This window comes from Aethalodelphis obliquidens, unplaced genomic scaffold (assembly GCF_003676395.1).
Source record: "Aethalodelphis obliquidens isolate GAN/ISIS:26980383/991018 unplaced genomic scaffold, ASM367639v1 scaffold89, whole genome shotgun sequence".
In the NCBI taxonomy this organism is placed as follows: domain Eukaryota; kingdom Metazoa; phylum Chordata; class Mammalia; order Artiodactyla; family Delphinidae; genus Aethalodelphis; species Aethalodelphis obliquidens.
In genome coordinates, this window is record NW_020838033.1 from 845289 (window position 1) to 852222 (window position 6934).

Here is a 6934-nt window from a genome sequence, read left to right on the forward strand (position 1 = left end):
GAGGACGGGGGCAAAATGGAGATGGTGGGTGGGGTGCTGCTCCCAGACCTGGGGAAAGGGGGAGGGCTCCAGGAGAGGATCAGTTCCTAGGTATTTAGACGTCTCCTGCTGCGTCTCAAACCTGACTTTACCACTGAAAGCTAGCCCCAACCTAGTAAGAAAGGACAGCCGTCGTCCTTCGGCTTCTTTTTCTTTTTTCTCTCAGCGCCTTCTCCTTATCTCTGTTTCTCATCTCTCCCAGTCGTGTTTTCTCGGTCTTATGTTTAACCTCTCCTTGGTCTGCCCCATTTCTCCCAGTCTCTGTTTTCCTGTTTCAGTTCCTCCCCATCTCTGTGTCCATGCATTTTCTCTTCGTTTCTACATGTTCCCTGTTTTCCCATCTCTGTTTCTCCTCTTTGTTAATCTCTGTCTGTCTCAGTGGAGGTGTCTGTTTTTCTGTCTCTGTTTCCATTTCCCTTGTCTCTGGTTTGGTCCTGTGTCTCCCTGTCTCTGTGTCTGTTTCTCACCAACTCTCCTGGTCTCTCTCTATTTCTCTGTCTCTGTTTCTCATTATCTCTTGGCCCCTAAGGACAGAATCTTCCAGTTTCCTGATCCAAGCTGAATTGGGGTCTGGCCCCAGAGAATGCCCTATCTATTGGAAGTTCCTGGTGACTGATCTTGGAGAAAGGATGGGGGGGGGCACGGCATGTCTTTCCTCCTCCCCCAGCGGTTGGCTCTGGACCTAGCCCACCCCTCTGCCAAGGTGGACCTAGTCCAGAGAGTACTAGAGCTTTCTCCTAGCAGCACCCACGCTGCTGCTTCCTTAGTGAATTTGTTGCTAACTTGGGCTTCCAGGGCCCTGCTATACCAACACCCAAGACTTGAGACACCCCTAACCTCCTGCCTCTCTGCCCAGGCCTGGAGCCCTGTGGAGGTGTGGCCCTTAGGGGAGAGGAAGATGGGTGAGCTTAGGGGAGGACGGTATCCTAAGGAGTGGAATGAGGGTGCTGAGAAGGGCATGGAGGACCTTGAGGGGTAGACGTGGGAGGCTGAGGAGGTGAAGGGACGAGGCAGGTTGGTGCCCTGAGGAGGAGGGCAGGAGGATGACGCTGCTTCCTGCAGGCGTCCACCGACACAGATGTCGCATTGCCAGACAAAATACCGGATGCCCAGATAAATCTGAATTTCAGGTAAACAATGAATAACTATTTAGTATAAATAAATATGTCCCATGCAATATTTGGGGCATACTTATACTAAAATGTATTTGTTGTTTATCTGAAATTCTAATTTAACTGGGTGTCCTGTATTTTTATTTGTCAAATCCTGCAACCCTACCCACATCCCTAAAATGTCATAAGAGAATAGCTACTCTATCCTCTGCCCCACATCTCCCCAGTGGGAAAATGAGGCTCCTGGGCAGAGTCCAGAGGGCCTCTGGAATCTGCCTCTGGATCCCCAGTTTTTTTTTATGACATCAGACTTCCTTTCTGTGCTCCTTCCTGCAGATGGGAGGTGGGCAGTCCCAGCTCAGGCCAAGAACACCAAACCCTGTTGCCAGTGTCACCATGACTCCCAGGGCCCCAGCATTCCTGGTGGGTGAGGTCGGGTGGGGGTGAGGGCACAGTGGGGCCCCAGACTGAGCAGACCCGGGGCCTGTTCTTGTCTAGAGGCAGGAGGGTCCTGGACAAGGACAACATCTGTTCAACACTCAGTCTGGCAGTGAGTGGGCAGTGTGTGCTCACATGTACGTGTATGCTCAGACATCCAGGGACATACGGGGAGGGAGGCCCAGAGACCTCATGCAGTCAGTGGGTCCTTCTAGATTCCACTCCAGATTCCATCTGGGGTTTCCCCGAAGCAGCACAGTTGAAATGTCTTCCTACGGGCTCAAGCCTCCCTGGCCCATTCCATAAAGAAGGAGCCGATTGTGTGCCCTACAAGGGCCCAGCTGCAAGGGCCTTGGAGGTCAGCTGGTCCACCCGCTCTCTGCTCAGAGAAGCCAGCTGGAGCCCAGAGGGGCAGAAAGGCCAAGTCACAGGGGACACTGGGGCTGAGTCAAAACCAAACCACGCAGGTCTTAAGACCCCACACCCAGTGGCAGCCTCAGAGGCGGCACACATGTCGGGGCTGGGGAGCTGCTGCTTGGGATGGAGGAACTCCTCACTGGAGTGGGAGGCCTTGTGCAGCCTGGCTCAGCCCAGGCCCAGGGGCCGGGCCCTGGGGAAGGGGCAAGAGTCAGGCTGAGTTCTGTTCGTCTCAGCCCCCTCCCCGCCATACTGTGGTGGACACTGATACCCATAAATGACTTATGGTGCTGGGCTGGGATCTTTCCTTGCAAAGTCCCCAGAGTGTTCTGCCGTAAGCTGGCTCTCCGTCTGCAGGGACAGTGTTAGGTTGTGTTCGTAAGTGTGCCACTTGCTATGGCGTGCGGGGTGATCTTAGTCAAGAAAGCGAACTTCTTTGTGCCTTTCTAAACTCATCTGCGAAGCGGGTGCGGGGGTGGATAACAGTACCTCCCTTGTCACTTAGGGTCATTGTGAAGATTAAGTGGCTCAGTGTCTGGCATAGAGTAACGGTAAATAAATATTACCTTAGTAAGAATAAGCTACAATAGCCAAGACATGGAAGTCACCTAAATGTCCATCAACAGATGAATGGATAAAGATGTGGTGTATACACACACACACACGCACACACACGCACACACACACAGTGGAATATTACTGAGCCATAAAAAAGAACGAACTAATGCCGTTTGCAGCAACATGGATGGACCTAGATGTTATCGTATTAAGTAAGTCAGACAGAGAAATATAAATATCATATGATATCACTTATATGGGGAATCTAAAAAATTGCTACAAATGAACTTATTTACGAAACAGAAATAGCCTCACAGACATAGAAAACAAACATGGTCACCAAAGGGAATGGGGGGGTGGGGGGAGAGATAAATAGGAGTTTGGGATTAACACATACACGCTACTGTATATAAAATAGGCAAACAACAGGACCTACTGCACAGCACAGGGAACTACTCAATATCTTGTAATAACCTATAATGGAAAAGAATCTGAAAAAGAATACATATGAATCACTTTGCTGTACACTTGAAACTAACACAAAATTGTAAATTAGCTGTACTTCAATAAAAGAAAAACACACAGAAAATAATAATAAGCAATAAATGTTTCAGTCCTGGCAGAGGAAAAGGGCCCAAAGCTTTCTCTCCTTATTTCACATGGAGGCAGAGAATGAGGTGCCGAGGATTAACGGTCTTGCTTCCCTCTGAGAATTGTTCTCAGCCTTTCTGGATGGGCCACCCAAAGTCCAGCTCCAACTTCCCCCAGATGCCCTGCTCGCTAGCCCCCTCTGCTGTCCATTAAGTGCTTTGGGCCCCACCCAAGGGCCAGGTCAGAGTCAGTGGGATGGGTGACCAACCTCAGAGGATGACCTTGTGTGGACTACTAGAGGGCCACAGGGGGCCGGATGTGGCAGTGGTGCTGGGTCCAGAGATTTGAGCAATTCCCTCTCTTCCTGGCTTGTCTCCCGCTTCTGCTCCCCCAGCTGCCCGCTGAGCACCGCCTGGGCTGGCCTCACAGTGGCTGCCCCCGCCGCCCTCGTGGGGGCGTGATGTGCTTATCACAGTTGTCCCTCTGCCACTGACTGCCCCCATCCAGTGTGGCTCCCCAGGGCCATCAGGGCTGTCCTCAAGGCCTCCAGCCTGGTCTCCTCCTTGCCCCTGTGGGCGCATGTCACCCTCTTATTCCCTAACTTCCAGAGGCTCCCCACTTCTGCCTGAATAAAGTTCCATCTCAGGGAGACCTTCACCTGAGATGGGACCTTGGGTCCTTCACCTGTCCTCATGGTGTGCTCGCTCTCCCTGTCCTATGTTCTCTCCAGCCACACGCCCAGCCCTTTCTGCTTCCCTCCTTTCCTCTGCACCTTGCACACCCTTGCACCATGCCCTCCCTGCAACCTAACAAATTCTGATCCATCCTTCAAGGCTCAGCTCAAATACCACCTCCTCCAGAAAGGCTTCCTGGACTTGGATTCTCCTGCAAGAAGTGATGGTCCCCTCCCTGCTCACCCCCACGCAAGCCTTTTCTCTGGGCCTCTCTGATGCCCTTGGCCATTCTCGCTGAAGATGTGTGTACATGCCCTAATGTTCCCACCAGGCTGCAGGGGACCGCCCAGTTCTGATTCAGCTTTCATTTCCCATGGTGCTTTGTTCCAAGTAAACACTGGCTGCTCAGGGGCCAGATTTCTCCCAGGGGATGAGGAATTAATTCTCAGAGTCGTTGGTGGGGGGCCCTCGGTTAGGGGGGTTGTTCCAGACTTGACCGGGCTCCCCACTTCCACGGGCTGTGTGGTTTGGGGAATCCACCTCTTCTGCTTCCTGTTTCCTCCCCAAGTGTACACATACCCCCCGTGTGGGTGAGATGACACCCCAGGGACTGAGCAACTCCTACGGGGCGGGGCGTGCTGCAAGGAATGCTCGGCTCACTCTACACCTTCCAAGAGAGGCAGATGCATGCTAGGTCGCCAATAGGAATTCCTGGCCACGAGACCAGGGTCTGAGTCTCCTTCCCAGCATCTTTGAAAAGTGAAGCCCACCGGCCTGTCACTCATTCTCGAGGTGATGGGTGTGGGTGTGGGGAGATAATGTCTTGAACTGAGCCCCGGGCTTAGCCACAAACCCGTGAGCCAGGAGGATGGAGGGGGTCATGCCACCTGACAATTAACGGTGCAGGGAGCTTATTATCCTAATGAGTGGGTTGGAGGAGCTCAACTAATGCTCACCTTCCCGGAGTCTTAGCAGAGACAAAAACGGCATTTGGGAACCATTATCCTTCCAAAGTGTAGGTTTCCGGGGCACAGCCAGGGGTGGGAGGGGAAACACCTCCAGTGGGTAGGTGGTGGGGAGTCAGGGGGAAGGCTGAGCTAACGAGCTTCGGCTGTCTGGGGCGGCAGATGGAGCACAGCCACTAAGACTCAGATGGGAGGGGCTCAACTCAGGTTAAGGGTCTTCAGAGCCCCCCAGCCCTGGTCCCCTGCTTCTGGGGCTCCTTCTCCCCAAGTCTTCCCTGCCCCTCGCCCCCTACAGCCCCTCTCCCACCCCCACCCTCGATGTTGACTCTTAAGAGATAGGATTCTGTAGTTAGAGAGAAGAAAGGGGTTGAGGAACCCTTAGGGCCCCCACTTTGTAGCTCTGCTCTTGTTGGCCCCTTGAAAGAGGGCTCTTCTACACCCTGCTTGTGGGTGCCTCTGCTCAGATCCAAATGTTACAGGGGACTGTGGTTAGACTTCAGAAGAACTTCCCAGTCCGAAACAAGCTGGGGGTTCAGGGCTGCCATCGGAAAGGGTGGCCCCTCTGTGGGCGGGGCATATTGAGGGGAGGGCTTCTACAGAGTCTGGGGACTGAGACTAAAATGCAGAGAAAGCACAGCTTGGGACATCCCTGAAACTGTTCACCAATTAGGGACCTGGGAGTTAGGCAAAGCGTGAGTGTGAGCAGAGGGGCGGGGAAGCGAGGTGGGCAGAGATCGCATCCTTCCGCAAATCACAGCTCGTCTAAGCAGTCACATCATCTGGCCCCCAGCCGAGCACAGACTTGGCTGGAGTCGTGTGCATGCATGCGTGGGTGGGCGCATGCAGTGTGCATCTGCATGTGTGTACATACGTGTGTGCACACCACCCAGCTTCCTGTGAGGATGTGGCAGCCCTCTCGCAGCACCCCCCAGCTTCCTTATCCCCAGACCAGCCTTTAGTGGGCTGCCTCCAGGGTCCCCCTCACCCCAGTGGCCCTGTTAGCACTTCCTTCCTCCCTTGTTAGCACCTCACAGCCCCTCTTCCTCCTTGGCCCCTGCTGCCCCTGGAGAGAGGCCCGTGGCTTGCAGCCCAGTTCTCCTCTTCCGACTCCGCTTCAGCTTCTATCTTCTGAAGCTTTGTTCTTCTCCCAACCGCTAAGCCCCCTGCCCTCTCCATCCTCCCTCATCTACCTGGAGAGGTCCTTTCCTGAACAAGCCAGGCTGGGGGGTGAAGTTGGTGCCCCTACAGTTCAGCACACGCTCCTCCTCCAGGCTGAGGCACAGACAGAGTGAGCCCCTCCGTCAGCCTCTCCTGCCTAGAGGGTGGGAGAGTTGGAGAGGGAACCCTGTTCTAGGAACCAAAGCTAAGTCCTGGTGCCAGCTGTGCCGCCCTCTCTGCAGCGCTGAGGTGGGGAGGCGGGTTGGTAGCGGAGAGGGATGGGGTAGAAGGGTCCCCTTCTGCCCACCCCCTCCAGGGCTGCTGTGCCTAACCTGAGCCTGGGCTGCCGAGCGGGGCAGGGTGGTCCAGTGGCCAGAGCCAGGCTGTCGGGCTGCCAGGACTGCAGGTTTCCTCTACTGAAGGGCCCCTTCCCGGCCAGCTTTGATGTGTCTGCGAGGTTAGCGAAGGATGTTTGGCTTCAGGGCCGGGTGCCAGGATAAACTCCCTCTGCCTGTTCAGCGGTCGGTTTGCCTGCCTTCCCCAGACCAGGGCCTGGCCTCCCCCAAGGCCAGGGCTGCCCGGCCTGCTCAGGGGGTGGGCACCGAGTAGCTGCGGTTACCGCTACCGGGGAGAGGCCCCGAGGTCGTTGGACGTCCATCTCAGAGGCTGGCGCTGGTGTGCCCACCTGCCTGCTTGCTAGGTGACCAGGCACCTGGCCCAGGTGGGGTTGAGGGGCCGGAACCCAGCTGCTAGGAGGGGTGGGGATGAGTTGCAATATGGGGGAGGGGTGTCCACGTGGAGCTGCCTGCACGGGCTATAGCTCTTCCAGATGTGCTGAGGCTCCAGATATAGGGATGACTCAGCCTGGAGCGGGGAGGGGCAGGCGATCCATTGTGGGGGGTGGTGAGCAGAGGGAAGGGAGGGCCCCCCCGAGCAGCTGCCAGCTGCTGCTCCCCTTCTTCTGGAGCCCCCAGCCCCCTGA